Raw genomic sequence first — 20,633 nt, 5'->3', positions numbered from 1 at the left:
AGTTGATCATTGATCTCTTAGCCGTGTGCGGTGCCCCCTCCACCATAATCCACCTCGGTCATATCGTTGCAGTGGTTAGGCGAAGCCCTGCGCCGGTAGCTTCATCATCACCGTCATCACGCCGTCGTGCTGATGAAGCTCTCCCTCGACACTCTGCTGGATCGTGAGTTCGAGGGACGTCACTGAGCCGAACGTGTGCAGGTCGCGGAGGTGTCGTACTTTCGGTACTAGGATCGGTCGATCGTGAAGACGTACGCCTACATCAACCGCGTTGTCATAACGCTTCCGCTTACAGTCTACCAGGGTACGTGGACAACACTCTCCCCTCTCGTTGCTATGCATCACCATGATCTTGTGTGTGCGTAGGAATTTTTTTTAAATTACTATGTTCCCCAACATATACCTCATGGCCCATTGAGCCATTTCCCAATCAAACGGAGTAAAAAGTCACAACTGTATATGGCAAATTCCTATTCCGGACATAGGGAGAGGAACACGGAGCAAACTCTCACCCAACCCCCTCCCTTCCACCCAGGAATGTATCCAGAGCACCCACACTTGGAGCTACCGGTGCACCGGATGCCGTAGAACATTTCAAAAAAAAATCTAGTACATTGACACAACATCAATGTATGATGTCATAAAAATTTCAAGTCAAAATTTAAAGTATTCCTTGAGATACAAAAATAAAAAATTTGACATTAGTGTGATAATGGGCCAAATCTAAAGCCCAACTTACGTTATGTACTATTCAGTGTTGAATTTGTCATTTTGTTTTCTGAACTATGTTTCAAATTTTTGACTTACAATTTTGTAACAACCTACATTTATGTTGTGTGAATGTGCTAAATTTCTTTCAAGAATTTTTGAACATTCTAAAATGTGCAACATGATTTCGGTGCACCAGTATCACCGGTGCACCTGATATTCTCCCCCTCCCATCCACGCCCCGCGTGCGTGCGCGCTTTTGGACCGGCCCACTACAGCGCATGAGGCCATGTTTTTTTCATTTCCTTTCTTCTGTTTTTTCTTTCTTTCATTTCTCTTCTTCTATTTCATTTTTATGTATTAATTGCTTCTTATTTGTGTTTTGAAATTTTGTTTAAAATTTGAATTCTAGAATGTATGCAAAATCCATAACTTTTCAACATGTATGATTCATGAACATTTTCTGAATTTTGTTTTTTTAATGAAAAGTTTGAATCCGATATTTATTAAAAAAAACTGGTTACATTTAAAAATTTGAAATAAATTCCCATCAATAGCCAGTTTTACACAAAAACCAACTCAACTGGTCGTTTCAGCCTATCTAGCCTTGCCATGGCGACCAATCCCGCCAAACCGAATAAAAATCAGATCACTAATTAAGCTAGCCCACTACACGCAAGGTGCGTGTTTGGTCGCTTTCCGGTGCGGTGTGCACAAAACATGGCCTCTCTTCCATAGGGAGCGATTTGGTACCACCTATTGCAGGACAGAAGGAGCACTCGCATGTCTCTATCATGGCTGGGTTTGTTAGAGTTGTGTCGAATATTGTGTACAAGGTAGGTTACAGTTGGACTCTGAGTGGTATTGTGTTTAGATAGGATATAGAGTCGTGTCCTAGTAGGACACTTGTATCCTAGGCCTCTCATATATAGCGAGGATAGACACACGATGTAACCTATGCCAACATAATAGCACAGGAGCGCAGGGGAAGCCGGCGTCCAGGGCGACCGGGTGCGGTATTGTAGCGGTGTCATGGGAAGGAGCGCCCATAGTCAGGCCCCGGGGATGTAGCCATATCGATGAACCTCGTTAACAAATCTCGGTTCTTTTTTCTTGGTTGATCACTACGTTCTGTAGCTTTGAGTGTTTGTTCTTTATTTCATTTTCATTTTATCCTTTTATATATTTCAAAAATGATTATATATATATATTAAATATTTTTATATGCTAATTTATAAAGATATACACCACCTATTAAAAAAATCATCTCGTACTAAAAATGTTCACTGTGAATTAAGAAAGTTGTTATCTTATGTTAAAAATGTTAAGCGCATATGTAAAAACTGTTCAGTGTGTATCTTGAAAAATGTTCAATGTATATAATATCCACCATGTATTGAAAAAATTGTTTGACTTCTATTTGAAAAATGCTCAACATGTGTTGACACAATGTTCAGCGTGTATTAAAAAATGTTACACGTGTATACAGAAATTGTTCATTGTGCTGTCGATAAATGTACAACATATATTCAGAAAAATGTTTAATGTGTATTTAAAAACATTCAATGTGTATCTAAAAAATGTTCAATCCATACACAGAAAATGTTGAAAGTGTATTTAAAAAGTCAACACTTATCCAAAAAAAAGGAGGAGAGGATAAAAAAATAATAAATAGAAAACACATTAAAAATGAGAAAAGTGATAAAGCTACAGAAAAAAAAACAACCAGACCAAAATCTTCCTAAAATTGTATGTAAGGTTCCCTAAACCGATGTAAATTTTTTGTTTGTCTGGCCCAGCAGAACGCGGTAAGGAAAACGCTTGAGGAGACGCGGTTGTTTATCTCGAGACCTCCTATTGGACACCCGCGTAAGTCTAGTAGACATGATTTCGCAGAAGGGGCGCGGTAACGGGTCGGCCCATTCGCAGGCCTCGAAATAATCAAAAAATGAGACGAAAATAATAGCGCGGGCAGGGAGACGAACTCCCAACCTCAAGGTGAAGAGCAGTGTCGAAAGCCAGTCAAGCTAACAGCTGAGGTCTTCTAATGGCGAAACACTAATTTTAAAGTACTTAGTTAAGCGGTGGGTCCACTTTTTCTTTCTTCCAATTTTCCAACATTTATTGGAAAAAATGTGAACAATTTCCTTACAAAAATATGAATAATGTTTTAGAAAAAACATGAACAGACATTTGAAATTACAAACGTTTATTGAACTTATTTATATGCAATAAAAAATTAAAAAATATACATTAAACAATTTTTTCATATGTGCTAAACAATTTTTAAAATACATGCTAAACATTTCTGTGATATAGGCTGAACAATATTTAGATATACATTAATTTTCTTGTGATATACACTGAGCATATATGCAAATGCACATTGAACATTTTTGTGGTGTACACTGAATTATTTTAAAATACAAAATGAACATTTTCTAAAAGTATGTTGATCGTTCTCTTAATATAGTTAACATTCTCTTAATATACTGAACATTTTCAAGGAATTATTCTTAAATATACGATGAATATTTTTGTATTTAAACCATAATGAAATTTTTATAATTCATAGAAAAATAAATAAGAAAGGAAAAAGGGAAAATTGAAGAAAAGAAATACAAACAGAAAGTGAAAAAAGAAAAAATAAGAAGAAGAAAAAGAAACAGAAAAGAGATGAAACGGCACAGCAGTGGGAGCTCAATTTTCAGCGAAGCCAAGTCATTTTGGCGCTCGAGCGCGTCAAATAGGTATTGCCTTATATCTCGTAATAAGAGTGTGGCTGTTCGGGTCATATTTTTCCTTATTTTATCTTATTGTCTTCGATTTTTGGTTTTATCCCCCCCTTTCCAATTTACTCCTCGGTTCAATTTTAATTATTTCGATATATTATTTTATTTTAGACATGTTTTCTACTATTTACAATTTTTTTCCTTCTGTTGCCTCTTTCAATATATTGTTTTACAGACAAACTAGCATTTTTTTTAGAATACAATAACATTTTTTAAAATACTATGACAATTATGATCATAAGACGTTATCCCTTTAAATAAAATATGTTTAAAATAGAAGAACATTATATAAAACCATATGAAATAATTATTAAATGATATAAACACTATTTATAACTACACGGTGTTTATAAAAAATAACGTTTATAAACTGCATGATTATCTAAAATATTTCAGCACATATTTTTAAAATAGATAGCTTTGTAAAAAAATATGTAAGCACTTCTAAATCTAATTCAATATTTTAGAATACCAACACCAATTTTAAGTTATATGAATATTTTTTGAGAAATACAAAATTATTTTTCATAGAGAATATGTTACATATAAATTTTAATATAGAAATACATTTACTTATTTTATTATACCAACGTATTTACTTTATGTTTTTGTTCAAAAATTTAAATAGAAAAGAAATAAAATTTACTTATGTGTTAATTTATTTTTATAAGATTCCCCATAATTTGCACCAATTGCGACCCATGAAGCTGCATTCTTGGCGGTGGGCGGTGTTTTATGAAGTATATGAACATATTTTTAAACATGTAATGACTGTTGTTATGGGGACATTCTTACAAAAAGACATGAACATTTTGTAAAATTGATCTATTTTCCAAACTGCATAAACACATATTTTAAAATACTTGAATTAAATGTAAAACAAGTAAGCACTTTGAAAATCCATTGGATTTTTAAATTATACCAACAACATTCCAATTTTATTTTTATTTTATAAAATAAAAAGGAATGTTTCTAGTGGTTGTAATATTGAATTTATTATACGAACAACTTACTTTACTAATTTATATTATTTAAAAAGATTTATTTTATTTTGTGATTTGAGGAAATGCTAGAGAGAGAAAAAACATGTACCTCTTTTCTAAACGGCTGAACAAATTGCAACCTATTAATTTGCACCGTGGGCGATGGATGGTCTAGTGCTAAGGAATTTTCTATTGCGCACGAAGTACAATATAGCAGTACTCGTACAAAGTTTGTGGGCTGGAGCGGCGGTTGGGAGGTCACGGGCGAGGGTGATAGAGGGGCGGACGGAGGCAGTGGTCTGGTTAAGGGCAATAGGCCGAGTGACTCAAGCCGGAGGTCACTGGTGAAGGCGGCAGAGGCGGCCGGTTGGGCGCGCGGCCTAGCGGCACACTTGCCGAGCGGGTGGCGGCTATTGGGTCGCTGGAGAGAGTAGGGATCGAGCAGAGGCTCTCCCAGCGTTTAACGGGGCATCGAATTGGCCTAGGTGGGCTGTGGGAATTGGGCTGGTTTGGCGTAGCGTTGGAAGAACAAGAGGTGGATGGTTGGGCATGCCTTCATGGTTTGTGGGCCGCGGATGGCCTCTCTCTCTCTCTTCATTTTCTGCCTTTTCTGAGTGATCATGCTTTAGGAATGGGCGGCATTGGGAAAAATAATTCAAGTGACGAGGCAACACTCGGTGCACAAATTCAACGTGACGTGGGGCGCGATTAGCGGCACGACCGCCGGGATCCCCGCGGGGCCGCCGCCCATCTCCTCCGGTGATCGCCGGAAGGTGGGGGCCGGTTCTGGGCCCTAACCGAAGATGTTGACGGCGAGGGAGACGAGGATGCGGATGCGGCGGCGCCGCCGTCTCCACCATCGGCGACTCCCTCGGACTTCCTTTGCGATTTTTTGAGCGCCGGGTACGACGAAGATGAGGTGGCTTCAACCGTTGACAAGATCCTCCCCGTCGATGATCCGGCGAGAATTGGGCTTCATGCAGGGGAGACAACGGAGATGTTGCGCCGAGTTGTTCACCGGCGAACGGCGGCGGCGGCGGTTCGACCCTGGAAGGGTCCATTGCCTAAGGTATGTCTTCCGAATTTGACCCTTTTTGATATGATTCGGCCGGATTCATGGACTTTGGTGAAGAGACATAAGTATGCATGCCGGAAAAGCTCTCGATCGGCGCCGGAGGTGACCGCGGCATCGTCGCCGACGGTCACGGCGATTCAGATCAGAGACGCTCGCCAGGAGCGTTTGAATTTGCTTCTGGGCCGAGCCGAGTCGCAAGCTGTTGGGCCAGTTGGCATTATTGGGCCGAGGTCTGGTGGGTATGAGGCCCGGCCGGAATCGGTTCCAATCGATACTAAGGGGGGGCGCATGCACATACCGATCGTCTCCGCCTACTCCGTCGCCGCGCCCTAGGGTTCTGTTGCATCGAGCGCCGCGCCTGCGTACTGCGGGACCTGGCCGGGCTCGCCGCATTCCTCCTCTCGGCGCGATGGCTGGTTCTGGAGGTGCGCCCCCTCCCGAAAAGCGGCCGCCTCCGCCCAGCGGGGCTAATCGGGCTAATGGGGCGCCGCCGCCGGGCCAAGGCAGTGGCCGGGGCGCGCTGCTGGTGCCGGCATCGGGTGCTGGACGTGGCGGCGTAGCGCTTCCCAAGGCCGCTGCGGGACGCGGGTCGGGTGGCCCTGGTGCGACGCACTTTGCTGGCGGGGCGCCCGTTCGGAGGCCGCCGGCACCGGCCTTGCCGTCGGGCGGGCGAGGCGGGCCGGGCTCCGGTCCTCGGCCGGTGGCTTCCGGCGGTGCTGCGGTGGCCGCTGCGGGCCGGGGCGCTGCGCCACCAAGGCCACCTGTGTCTTCGGGTCCGCTGCCTAGACCGGCCCCTCCACCCCACGTCGTTGCTCGCCCATCTCCGCCGTCGCAGTCCAACGTCGGTGGTACTGTGGCTGCGCCCCGGGGTCAATGGGAGGATGACGGCTACGATGCCTATGGGGATGGCCAGCACCGTGGTTCTTCGTCCACGGGTGGAGGTCGTGGTTATGCATGGCAAAGCGATGGTTCGGCTGAGAGGCCGTTCTTGGGTCCTTCCGGTGGCTTCGTTGAGGGGCCTTCTGATCCGGGTAATCGGCAGCGGGGAGGTTTCCGTGGTGGTCGGGGCGGTCGAGGGGGCCCGTACCGTCCACGACCACCGCCCCCACCTGTTGTTGTCGAGCAGATGACAGATAACGGGGCTGCCAAGGAGCCAGTGCTGACCGGTCACGCTATGGAGGTGGTGACGGCTCTTGCTACTATTCAGGTTCTTGAGGACGAGGTTATGGCTGATGTGTCTGTGGACATGACGGATAGGGCTGAGTCTGATAGGGCGTCCAAATGGGCGCGCAAGAAGGAAAAGATGCTTTGTTATCGATGTGGCGACAAGGGCCACTTCATTGCAGAGTGTGTGGCTCTGCTTTGTGATACCTGCGGTAAGCCGGCACACGACTCTGGGGACTGTCCGATTCTGTGAGATCAGGCACCGTCGCTTATGATGTATGGAGTTTATTGTGCTGAGCTAACGTTTTTCGAGTCTCCGAATGAGCGAGAGGTTTCTGATGAGACCCCGAGCATGACTACGGGGATTGTCAAGGTCACCAGAGGGGAGGTCTCTGAGACACAGATCGTGCAGAGGCTTCGGGAGCTGCCCCTTGGGGATTTCCAGTGGGACCTCGTCAGCCTCGCTGATAAGATGTTCAGAGTTGAGTTTCCTTCGGTGGAGGATCTGCAGAGGTTGCTGAGTTTTGGGATGTGTAAAGTGCCGGGAACTGAGTGCATCCTTGAGTTTCAGGAGTGGAAGCAGGTGGAGCCTCAGGGTAAGCAGCTTACTCAGGCGTGGTTGCGATTTTCCGGGCCCCCCTCCAAGCCGTTGCAGGATGCTCGGGTTGTGGCCAGTTTGGGCATTTTGGTGGGGAAGCATGAGCAAGTGGATATGGCGTTCACCAGAGCTCACGGGATTGCTCGGGTTCTGGTTAGAATTCTGAACGTTGAGTATGTGCCGGAAGTGGTTAAGTGGGCTTATCGAGGCAGGATTTATAATCTGGTTATTGAGTTTGAGGATGAGAGCATTTTGGCTGCGGCGGCTCACGGGTCCGACGTGGATATGCACGAGGGTGACGGCAGCGCGGGAGCAATGGAGCCGCCGGTCGAGGACTCTGGACGACAGATGTCCAAGGGACCGGGGTCCGAGCCCGCGATGACCGGGGATAGAGCGGCTCCACCCTCCTCGGTGCCTACGACGAATATGAGATTTGGGTCCTTCGAACCCGCTTCTGCACCCCCGAGGCTGTGGAGTGATCGGGTTGAGTCCGAGGAGGCTTTTGAGCTTGCGTTGCCTCCCTTGGGGTTTGAGGATTCTGTGTGTTCTATTCCTGGGGTTCCTGGGGCTTCGTCAATCTCGGTCTTGGGAGAGGAGGAGGTGAGTCGGCAGGTGGCCACTCCCTCTCGTGCTCAGCACGCTGTCCCTCCTCAGGGCGTGCCGCCGGTGTTCGTGGTTGGTTTGTCGGGAAGGGTCCCGGGGCAGGCGGCCTCGGGTTGCTCTTCTCCTACGGAGGTAGGGGATTCGGGGCAGGTGGCACCCGTGTCCTTCTCTACGTTGGGAGGGGGTCTGGGGCAGGTGGCCTCGGACACCTCCTCTCCCGTCGCGTCTACCTCTCTGCTGGTGGCGACTGTGCCATCGGGAGGGGGCTTGGGGCAGGTGGCCTCGGAGCCCTCTTCTCCTGAGGCGCCTATGGTGGTGGCCTCTCCGGTGCTGGGTGGGGAGTTAGGGCAGGCGGCCCATGCACTCCCTTCACCCCGTTCGCCGCCGGCTCCATCCTGTGGGGCGTGCCAGACGTCTGAGGCCATGGTGAGTGCCTTTCCACTTCCTGGCGAGTCTGCTGGGGAGTCCGTGCAGGCGGTCCGGCCTAGCGGTTGGGGTGAGGCAGGAGGCCCTACCCCGGCCAGGATCTCTCGGGAGGAGGTTATTGTGTTTGGAGGGATTCAGGATCCGATGTCTGAGGGGCGATGGGTGACTGGTGTTGGGGAACGTAGTAATTTCAAAAAAAATCCTACGCACACGCAAGATCATGGTGATGCATAGCAACGAGAGGGGAGAGTGTTGTCCACGTACCCTCGTAGACCGACAGCGGAAGCGTTATCACAACGCGGTTGATGTAGTCGTACGTCTTCACGATCCGACCGATCAAGTACCGAACGCATGGCACCTCCGAGTTCTACACACGTTCAGCTCGATGACGTCCCTCGAACTCCGATCTAGCCGAGTGTTGAGGGAGAGTTTCGTCAGCACGACGGCGTGGTGACGATGATGATGTTCCACCGACGCAGGGCTTCGCCTAAGCTCCGCAACGGTATTATCGAGGTGTAATATGGTGGAGGGGGGCACCGCACACGGCTAAGAGATCTTAAGGATCAATTGTTGTGTCTCTGGGGTGCCCCCCTGCCCCCGTATATAAAGGAGCAAGGGGGAGGCAGCCGGCCAAGGGGAGAGGCGCGCCATAGGGGGGAGTCCTACTCCCACCGGGAGTAGGACTCCTCCTTTCCTTGTGGGAGTAGGAGAAGGGAAGGGGGAAGGAGAAAGAAGGAAGGGTGCGCCCCCCTTCCCTAGTCCAATTCGGACCAGACCATGGGGAGGGGTGCGGCCACCTTTTGAGGCCTTTCTCTCCTTTCCCGTATGGCCCATTAAGGCCCAATACGAATTCCCGTAACTCTCCGGTACTCCGAAAAATACCCGAATCACTCGGAACCTTTCCGAAGTCCGAATATAGTCGTCCAATATATCGATTTTTACGTCTCGACCATTTCGAGACTCCTCGTCATATCCCCGATCTCATCCGGGACTCCGAACTCCTTCGGTACATCAAAACTCAATAAAACTGTCATCGTAACGTTAAGCGTGCGGACCCTACGGGTTCGAGAACTATGTAGACATGACCGAGACACGTCTCCGATCAATAACCAATAGCGGGACCTGGATGCCCATATTGGCTCCCACATATTCTACGAAGATCTTTATCGGTCAGACAGCATAACAACATACGTTGTTCCCTTTGTCACCGGTATGTTACTTGCCCGAGATTTGATCGTCGGTATCTCGATACCTAGTTCAATCTCGTTACCGGCAAGTCTCTTTACTCGTTCCGTAACACATCATCCCGCAACTAACTCATTAGTCACAATGCTTGCAAGGCTTATAATGATGTGCATTACCGAGTGGGCCCAGAGATACCTCTCCGACAATTGGAGTGACAAATCCTAATCTCGAAATACGCCAACCCAACAAGTACCTTTTGAGACACCTGTAGAGCACCTTTATAATCACCCATTTACGTTGTGACGTTTGGTAGCACACAAAGTGTTCCTCCGGTAAACGGGAGTTGCATAATCTCATAGTCATAGGAACATGTATAAGTCATGAAGAAAGCAATAGCAACATACTAAACGATCGGGTGCTGAGCTAACGGAATGGGTCAAGTCAATCACGTCATTCTCCTAATGAGTTGATCTCGTTAATCAAATGACAACTCATGTCTATGGCTAGGAAACATAACCATCTTTGATTAACGAGCTAGTCAAGTAGAGGCATACTAGTGACACTCTGTTTGTCTATGTATTCACACATGTATTATGTTTCCGGTTAATACAATTCTAGCATGAATAATAAACATTTATCATGATATAAGGAAATAAATAATAACTTTATTATTGCCTCTAGGGCATATTTCCTTCAAGTGGCCGTCTCCAGACTCAGCCGGATGTGGATGCCATTCAGCAGCGGTGCGCCATGAGGGCGGCCAAGCTCCGTGACGTTGAGGTCACTACTGGTATGTCAGTTAATACTTCTAATTCCATTCTGCATTTTTCTAATGATGAGATTGTTGAAAATGCAAATCAATTAGGAGTTTCACTAGGTAGTAATGCTACTGAAATCTCTAATTCTGTTAATGATCTTCTGGATCTAGAGGTTGAGCGGGCCTTAGAGATGATTCATAATTTAGCGGCGGTTAAACCCATGAGTGATTCTGAGGTTGATGCGTTGGGCGTTAGGGTGCTCGACAATTTTTGTGCGGATCTTATTCCTCCCATACCTGAGGTGGAAGAAGAGGATGATACTTCTAAGATGGTTATGGCTGGACCTTCTGAGACTGGTTGTGAGGACCGGATGCAGAGTCAAAATGTCTCTAAACGCAAGTGGAAACGGAAGGTGTTCCCGGTGTCCGCAGTGCGTAGGAGTGCTAGGATTCGTACGGCTAAAAAATTCCATGATGAACTATGAAAGGAATCTTTTGGAATAGCAGAGGTCTAAAGGACTTGGCTAAAAGAAGGTTTCTTGCTGAGGCGTCTGTCGAGCATCGATTAGATTTTATCGCTCTATCGGAGACAGGTAGAGATAATTTTGCGCCACAATTTCTAAATACTTTGTCGGGAGGTATTGATTTTGATTGGCATTGCCTGCCACCTAGAGGGAGATCGGGTGGAATCTTACTCGGCATTCGATGCGAAGCGCTCGAGGTTCGAAGTGTGGTAATGGGTGACTTTGCAGTCAAGTTTCGGGTGCGTTCGAAGGACGATGGGTTTAATTGGGCTTTGGTTGCGGTATATGGTGCCGCTCAGCCCGAACTCAAGCCCGAGTTCTTGGCTGATCTCGTTAGGATTTGCGGTGACGAGCAGCTTCCTATCCTGGTGGGGGGTGATTTCAATATCATTAGAAGGCGTGAGGATAAGAACAATGATAACTTTGACAGCAGATGGTCGTTCATGTTCAATACTATCATTAAAAGTCTTGACCTGAGAGAAATTGAGCTCTCGGGTAGAAAATTCACCTGGGCTAACGCGCTGCCAAATCCGACGTATGAGAAGTTGGATCGAGTGTTGGCTAGTGTCGATTTGGAACAGAAGTTTCCGCTAGTCACAGTTCAGGCTTTGTCCCGTGGAATTTCTGACCACACGCCGTTATTTTTGGACTCTGGTGAGGCCACCCACCTGGGAAACAAAAACTCGTTCTCCTTTGAGCTGGCTTAGTTTGAACGACAAGGTTTCTTTGATCCCGTAGCCAGAGAGTGGGCTAAGGATTCAGGAGGGAAGACTGCGCTTCAGCGCTGGCAGAATAAGATTAGGCATTTGAGAAGTTTCCTGCGTGGGTGGGCTAAGCATCTTAGCGGGATTTATAAGGTCGGAAAGGAAAGGCTCCTTTCCCTTATTCAGTCCCTAGATGTAAAAGCAGAAACCACGGTGCTGCCGGCCGCGGAGCTTCATGCCAAGCTTGATGCGGAGATGAGGCTGAAAGAACTTCTTCGAGAAGAGGAATTGAAGTGGGCGTTGCGGGCCAAGGTCCAGCGAGTAGTCCAGGGGGGATGCGAACACTCAATTCTTTCACATGATCGCTAATGGTAAACATAGAAAGAAGAAGATCTTTCAGCTTGAGCAAGATGAAGGAATAATTTTAGGACAGGAAAACCTAAAACTGTACATTACAGAGTATTACAAGCAACTGTTTGGTCCTCCAGAGGATAACTGTGTGTCTCTGGATGAGTCCAGGGTTGAGGATGTTCCTCAACTCACAGCGGTGGAGAATGATATTCTAGCGGCTCCTTTTTTTGAGAAAGAGGTGTTTGAGGCCATTTCGCAAATGGAAAATAACAAGGCGCCAGGCCCCGATGGATTTCCTGCGGAGTTTTATAAAAAGTGCTGGCATATTATTAAAGGGGATCTGTTGCCTTTGTTCAATGATCTCTTCTCTGGGCAGCTTCAGCTTTTTCAGCTGAATTTTGGAACGATAACCCTTCTTCCTAAGAAAACAGAGGCTGTGAGAATTGAGCAATTCAGTCCCATCTATCTTCTTAATGTAAGTTTCAAAATCTTTACCAATGTCGGGACTAATAGGCTCACACAGATCGCGCATGCTGTGGTGTAGCCTAGCCAAACTGCTTTCATGCCGAACAGGAACATCCTTGAAGGGGTTGTGGTCCTTCATGAAACGCTCCATGAGATCCACACGAAAAAGCTGGACGGGGTTGTTTTCAAAGTGGATTTCGAGAAAGCGTACGACAAAGTCAAATGGCCCTTCCTTCAACAGGCCTTACGCATGAAGGGTTTTGATGAAGCTTGGCGACGCCAGGTAGAATCCTTCACGCAACAAGGGAGTGTTGGAATTAAAGTGAATGACGATATAGGTCATTATTTCCAGATACACAAAGGCCTGAGGCAAGGTGATCCAATGTCCCCTATTTTGTTCAACATTGTGGTTGATATGTTGGCAATTCTCATAGGTAGGGCAAAGGAGGCCGGTCAGGTGGGTGGCTTGGTGCCTCACCTAGTTGATGGGGGTGTGTCCATTTTGCAGTACACTGATGATACAATCATCTTTATGGAGCATGACTTGGCAAAAGCGAGAAATATGAAGCTAGTGTTATGCTTATTTGAACAATTGACCGGATTAAAGATTAACTTTCATAAAAGCGAGTTGTTCTACTTTGGTAGAGCCAAGGAGGAACAAGAGGCTTATAGGAAATTGTTTGGATGTGAATTAGGGGCTTTACCTTTTACTTACCTAGGTATACCCATTCACCATCGTAAGCTAACAAACAGAGAGTGGAAATGCATCGAGGATCGGTTTGAGAAGAAACTTAGTTGCTGGAAGGGCAAACTTATGTCTTATGGAGGCCGGTTGATTCTTATCAATTCGGTGCTCACGAGTATGCCCATGTTCCTACTATCTTTCTTTGAAGTTCCAGTTGTTGGAAATATGCCCTAGAGGCAATAATAAATTGGTTATTATTATATTTCCTTGTTCATGATAATCGTTTATTATCCATGCTAAAATTGTATTGATGGGAAACTCAAATACATGTGTGGATACATAGACAACACCATGTCCCTAGTAAGCCTCTAGTTGACTAGCTCATTGATCAATAGATGGTTACGGTTTCCTGACCATGGACATTGGATGTCGTTGATAACGGGATCACATCATTAGGAGAATGATGTGATGGACAAGACCCAATCCTAAGCCTAGCACAAGATCGTGTAGTTCGTTTGCTAAGAGCTTTTCTAATGTCAAGCATCATTTCCTTAGACCATGAGATTGTGCAACTCCCGGATACCGTAGGAATGCTTTGGGTGTACCAAACGTCACAACGTAACTGGGTGGCTATAAAGGTGCACTACAGGTATCTCCGAAAGTGTCTGTTGGGTTGGCACGAATTGAGACTGGGATTTGTCACTCCGTGTAAACGGAGAGGTATCTCTGGGCCCACTCGGTAGGACATCATCATAATGTGCACAATGTGACCAAGGAGTTGATCACGGGATGATGTGTTACGGAACGAGTAAAGAGACTTGCCGGTAACGAGATTGAACAAGGTATCGGGATACCGACGATCGAATCTCGGGCAAGTAACATACCGATTGACAAAGGGAATTGTATACGGGATTGATTGAATCCTCGACATCGTGGTTCATCCGATGAGATCATCGAGGAGCATGTGGGAGCCAACATGGGTATCCAGATCCCGCTGTTGGTTATTGACCGGAGAGTCGTCTCGGTCATGTCTGCGTGTCTCCCGAATCCGTAGGGTCTACACACTTAAGGTTCGGTGACGCTAGGGTTATAGAGATATTAGTATGCAGTAACCCGAAAGTTGTTCGGAGTCCCGGATGAGATCCCGGACGTCACGAGGAGTTCCGAAATGGTCCGGAGGTAAAGATTTATATATGGGAAGTCTTATTTTGGTCGCCGGAAAAGTTTCGCGCATTATCGGTATTGTACCGGGAGTGCCGAAAGGGGTCCGGGGGTCCACCAAGGGGGTCCACCAGCCCTGGGGGCCACATGGGCTGTAGGGGTGTGCGCCTTGGCCTATATGGGCCAAGGGCACCAGCCCCAAGAGGCCCATGCGCCAAGAGATAAGGGAAAGGGGGAGTCCTAAAGGGGGAAGGCACCTCCGAGGTGCCTTGGGGAGGATGGGCTCCTCCCTCGCCGCACCCTTCCTTGGAGGAAGGGCCAAGGCTGCGCCCCCCCTCTCCCTTGGCCCTATATATAGTGGGGGGAGCAACACCTAAGCCCTGGCGCCTCCCTCTCCCTCCCGTGACACATCTCCCTCCTCCCGCAGCGCTTGGCGAAGCCCTGTTGGAATCCCGCTACTTCCACCACCACGCCGTCGTGCTGCTGGATCTCCATCAACCTCTCCTCCCCCCTTGCTGGATCAAGAAGGAGGAGACGTCGCTGCTCCGTACGTGTGTTGAACGCGGAGGTGCAGTCCGTTCGGCGCTAGGATCATCGGTGATTTGGATCACGACGAGTACGACTCCATCAACCCCGTTCTCTTGAACGCTTCCGCTCGCAATCTACAAGGGTATGTAGATGCACTCCTTCCCTCTCGTTGCTAGTAAACTCCATAGATTGATCTTGGTGATGCGTAGAAAATTTTGAATTTCTGCTACGTTCCCCAACAGTGGCATCATGAGCCAGGTCTATGCGTAGATTCTATGCACGAGTAGAACACAAAGTAGTTGTGGGCGTCGATTTTGTCAATTTACTTGCCGTTACTAGTCTTATCTTGATTCGGCGGCATCGTGGGATGAAGCGGCCCGGACCGACCTTACACGTACTCTTACGTGAGAAAGGTTCCACCGACTGACATGCACTAGTTGCATAAGGTGGCTAGCGGGTGTCTGTCTCTCCCACTTTAGTCGGATCGGATTCGATGAAAAGGGTCCTTATGAAGGGTAAATAGAAATTGGCATATCACGTTGTGGCTTTTGCGTAGGTAAGAAACGTTCTTGCTAGAATCCCATAGCAGCCACGTAAAACATGCAACAACAATTAGAGGACGTCTAACCTGTTTTTGCAGGGTATGCTATGTGATGTGGTATGGCCAAAAGGATGTGATGAATGATATATGTGATGTATGAGATTGATCATGTTCTTGTAATAGGAATCACGACTTGCATGTCGATGAGTATGACAACCGGCAGGAGCCATAGGAGTTGTCTTAATTTATTGTATGACCTGCGTGTCAACGAAAACGCCATGTAATTACTTTACTTTATTGCTGACCGTTAGCCATAGTAGTAGAAGTAATAGTTGGCGAGACAACTTCATGAAGACACGATGATGGAGATCATGATGATGGAGATCATGGTGTCATGCCGGTGACGAAGGTGATCATGCCGCGCCTCGAAGATGGAGATCAAAATGCGCAAGATGATATTGGCCATATCACGTCACTTTATGATTTGCATGTGATGTTTATCATGTTTACATCTTATTTGCTTAGAACGACGGTAGCATAAATAAGATGATCCCTCACTAAAATTTCAAGAGACGTGTTCCCCCTAACTGTGCACCGTTGCGAAGGTTCGTTGTTTCGAAACACCACGTGATGATCGGGTGTGATAGATTCTAACGTTCGAATACAACGGGTGTTGACGAGCCTAGCATGTACAGACATGGCCTCGGAACAAATTGCAAAACACTTAGGTTGACATGACGAGCCTAGCATGTACAGACATGGCCTCGGAACACCAGAGATCGAAAGGTCGAACATGAGTCGTATAGTAGATACGATCAACATGGAGATGTTCACCGATGATGACTAGTCCGTCTCACGTGATGATCGGACACGACCTAGTTTTACTCGGATCATGTATCACTTAGATGACTAGAGGGATGTCTATCTGAGTGGGAGTTCATTAATCAGATGAACCTAATTATCATGAACATAGTCAAGAGGTCTTTGCAAATTATGTCATAGCTTACGCTTTAGCTCTACTGTTTAAAGATATGTTCCTAGAGAAAATTTAGTTGAAAATTGATAGTAGCAATTATGCGGACTGGGTCTGTAAACTGAGGATTGTCCTCAATGCTGCACAGAAGGCTTATGTCCTTAATGCACCGCTCGGTGTGCTGAACCTCAGCGTCGTCTGTAGATGTTGCGAAACATCTGACATACACGTTTTGATGACTACATGATAGTTCAGTGCGTAATGCTAACGGTTTAGAATTGTGGCACCAAAGACGGTTTTTGAAACGTCGCAGAACATATGAGATGTTCCGAAGACTGAAATTGAGATTTCAGACTAATGCCCACGTCAAGAGGTATGAGACCTCTGACAAGTTTCTTAAGCCTGCAAACTAAGGGAGAAAAGCTCAATCGTTGAGCATGTGCTTAGATTGTCTGAGTACTACAATCACTTGAATCGAGTGGGAGTTAATCTTCCAGATGAGATAGTGATGGTTCTCCATAGTCACTGCCACCAAGCTATTAGAGCTTCGTGATGAACTATAACATATCAGGGATAGACATGATGATCCTTGAGCAACTCGCGATGTTTGACACCGCAAAAGTAGAAATCAAGAAGGAGCATCAATTGTTGATGGTTAGTAAAACCACTAGTTTCTAGAAGGGCAAGGGCAAAAGGGATACTTCATGAAACAGCAAATCATTTGATGCTCTAGTGAAGAATCCCAAGGTTAAACCCAAACCCGAGACTAAGTGCTTCTGTAATGAGGGGAACGGTCACTGAAGCAGAACTACCCTAGATACTTGGTAGATGAGAAGGCAGGCAAGGTCGACAGAAGTATATTGGATATACATTATATGAATGTGTACTTTACTAGTACTCCTAGCAGCACCAGGGTATTAGATACCGGTTCGGTTGCCAACTGTTAGTAACTCGAAATAAAAGCTGTGGAATAAACGGAGACTAGCTAAAGGTGAGATGACGATATGTGTTGGAAGTGTTTCCAAGGTTGATGTGATCAAGCATCGCATGCTCCCTCTACCATCGAGATTGGTGTTAAACCTAAATAATTGTTATTTGGTGTTTGCGTTGAGCATAAACATGATTGGATTATGTTTATCGCAATACGGTTATTCATTTAAGGAGAATAATGGTTACTCTGTTTATTTGAATAATACCTTCAATGGTCTTGCACCTAAAATGAATCTCGATCGCAGTGATACACATGTTCGTGCCAAAAGATATAAAATAGTAATGATAGTACCACATACTTGTGGCACTGCCATTTGAGTCATATTGGTATAGAACGCATGAAGAAGCTCCATGTAGATGGATCTTTGGACTCACTCGTTTTGAAAAGATTGAGACATGCGAACCATGTCTATTGGTATATATATGCATGAAGAAACTCCATACAGATGGATCATTTGGACTCACTTGATTTTGAATCACTTGAGACATGCAAATCATACCACATGGGCAAGATGACTGAAAGGCCTCGTTTTCAGTAAGATGGAACAAGAGAGCAACTTGTTGGAAGTAATACATTTTGATGTATGTAGTCCAATGAGTGCTGAGGCATGCAGTGGATATCATTATGTTCTTACTTCACAGATGATTTGAGTAGATGCTGAGTGTATTTACTTGATGAAACACAAGTCTGAATTATTGAAAGGTTCAAGTAATTTCAGAGTGAAGTTGAAGATCGTCGTGACAAGAGGATAAAATGTCTGTGATATGATCATAGAGATGAGTATCTGAGTTACGAGTTTGGCACACAATTAAGAAATTGTGGAAATTGTTTCACGACTAATACCGCTTGGAGCACCATAGTGTGATGGTGTGTCCGAACATCATAACTGCACCCTATTGGATATGGTGCATACCATGATGTCTCTTATCGAATTACCACTATCGTTTATGGGTTAAGCATTAGAGACAACCACATTCACTTTAAATAGGGCACCACGCAATTCCGTTGAGACGACACCGTTTAGAGAAACCTAAGTTGTCGTCTCTTAAAAGTTTGGGGCTGTGATGCTTATGTGAAAAAGTTTCAGGCTGATAAGCTCGAACCCAAAGCGGATAAATGCATCTTCATAGAATACCCAAAACAGTTGGGTATACCTCCTATTTCAGATCCGGAAGCAAGGTGATTGTTTCTAGAAACGAGTCCTTTCTCGAGGAAAAGTTTCTCTCGAAAGAATTGAGTGGGAGGATGGTGGAGACTTGATGAGGTTATTGAACCATAACTTCAACTAGTGTGTAGCAGGGCACAGGAAGTTGTTCCTGTGGCACCTACACCAATTGAAGTGGAAGCTTATGATAGTGATCATGAAACTTCGGATCAAGTCACTACCAAACCTCGTAGGACGACGAGGATGCGTACTACTTCAGAGTGGTACGTGATCCCTTGCATACCATAGTTCATCACGAAGTTCTACCTTCGTCGATTTCAGCATGACGAAGAGCTCGGGAATTACTTTCGTCATCCCTTGCATACCATAGTTCATCACAAAGTTCTACTAACTTGGTGATGGTGACTAGAGAATTCTGTCAATCACTATTTTATCTAGAAGATTAACTCCCACTTGATTCAAGCGATTGTAGTACCCAGACAATCTGAGCACATGCTCACTAGTTGAGCGATTCTCCTCCATCTTTTAGCTATAGAACTTGTTGGAGACTTCATATCTCTCAACTCGGGTATTTGCTTGAAATATTAACTTCAATTCCTGGAACATCTTATATGTTCCATGACGTTCAAAACGTCTTTGAAGTCCCGATTCTAAGCTGTTAAGCATGGTGCACTAAACTATCAAGTAGTCATCATATTGAGCTAGCCGAACGTTCATAACTCTGCATCTGCTCCTGCAATAGGTCTGTCACCTAGCGGTGCATCAAGGACATAATTTTTCTGTGCAGCAATGAGGATAATCCTCAGATCACGGATCCAATCCGCATCTTTGCTACTAACATCTTTCAACATAATTTTTCTCTAGGAACATATCAAAAATAAACAGGGAAGCAACAACGCGAGCTATTGATCTACAACATAATTTGCAAAATACTATCAGGACTAAGTTCATGATAAATTTAAGTTCAATTAATCATATTACTTAAGAACTCCCACTTAGATAGACATCCCTCTAATCCTCTAAGTGATCACGTGATCCATATCAACTAAACCATGTCCGATCATCACGTGAGATGGAGTAGTTTCAATGGTGAACATCACTATGTTGATCATATCTACTATATGATTCACGCTCGACCTTTCGGTCTCCGTGTTCCGAGGCCATATCTGTTATATGCTAGGCTCGTCAAGTTTAACCTGAGTATTCCGCGTGTGCAACTATTTTGCACCCGTTGTATTTGAATGTAGAGCCTATCACACCTGATCATCACGTGGTGTCTCAGCACGAAGAACTTTTGCAACGGTGCATACTCAGGGAGAACACTTATACTTTGATAATTTAGTGAAGGATCATCTTATAATGCTACCATCAAACAAAGCAAGATAAGATGCATAAAGGATTAACATCACATGCAATAAATATAAGTGATATGATATGGCCATCATCATCTTGTGCTTGTGATCTCCATCTCCGAAGCACCGTGCTTGTGATCTCCATCTCTGAAGCACCGTCATGATCACCATCATCACCGGCTCGACACCTTGATCTCCATCGTAGTATCGTTGTCGTCTCGCCAACTTTATTGCTTTTACGACTATCGCTACCGCTTAGTGATAAAGTAAAACTATTACATGGCGATTGCATCTCATACAATAAAGCGACAACCATATGGCTCATGCCAGTTGCCGATAACTCGGTTACAAAACATGATCATCTCATACAACACATTATATCACATCATGTCTTGACCATATCACATCACAACATGCCCTGCAAAAACAAGTTAAACGTCCTCTACTTTGTTGTTGCATGTTTTACGTGGCTGCTACGGGCTTAGCAAGAACCGTTCTTACCTACGCATCAAAACCACAACGATAGGTTGTCAAGTTGGTGCTGTTTTAACCTTCGCAAGGACCGGGCGTAGCCACACTCGGTTCAACTAAAGTGAGAGAGACAGACACCCGCCAGTCACCTTTAAGCAACTAGTGCTCCGAACGGTGAAACCAGTCTCGCGTAAGCGTACGCGTAATGTCGGTCCGGGCCGCTTCATCTCACAATACCGTTGAACCAAAGTATGACATGCTGGTAAGCAGTATGACTTATATCGCCCATAACTCACTTGTGTTCTACTCGTGCATAGCATCAACGCATAAAACCAGGCTCTGATACCACTGTTGGGGAACGTAGTAATTTCAAAAAATTTCCTACGCACATGCAAGATCATGGTGATGCATAGCAACGAGAGGGGAGAGTG

The sequence above is a fragment of the Triticum aestivum genome, chromosome 5D (assembly GCF_018294505.1).
Source record: "Triticum aestivum cultivar Chinese Spring chromosome 5D, IWGSC CS RefSeq v2.1, whole genome shotgun sequence".
NCBI lineage: Eukaryota > Viridiplantae > Streptophyta > Magnoliopsida > Poales > Poaceae > Triticum > Triticum aestivum.
This window is presented reverse-complemented; position numbering follows the sequence as displayed.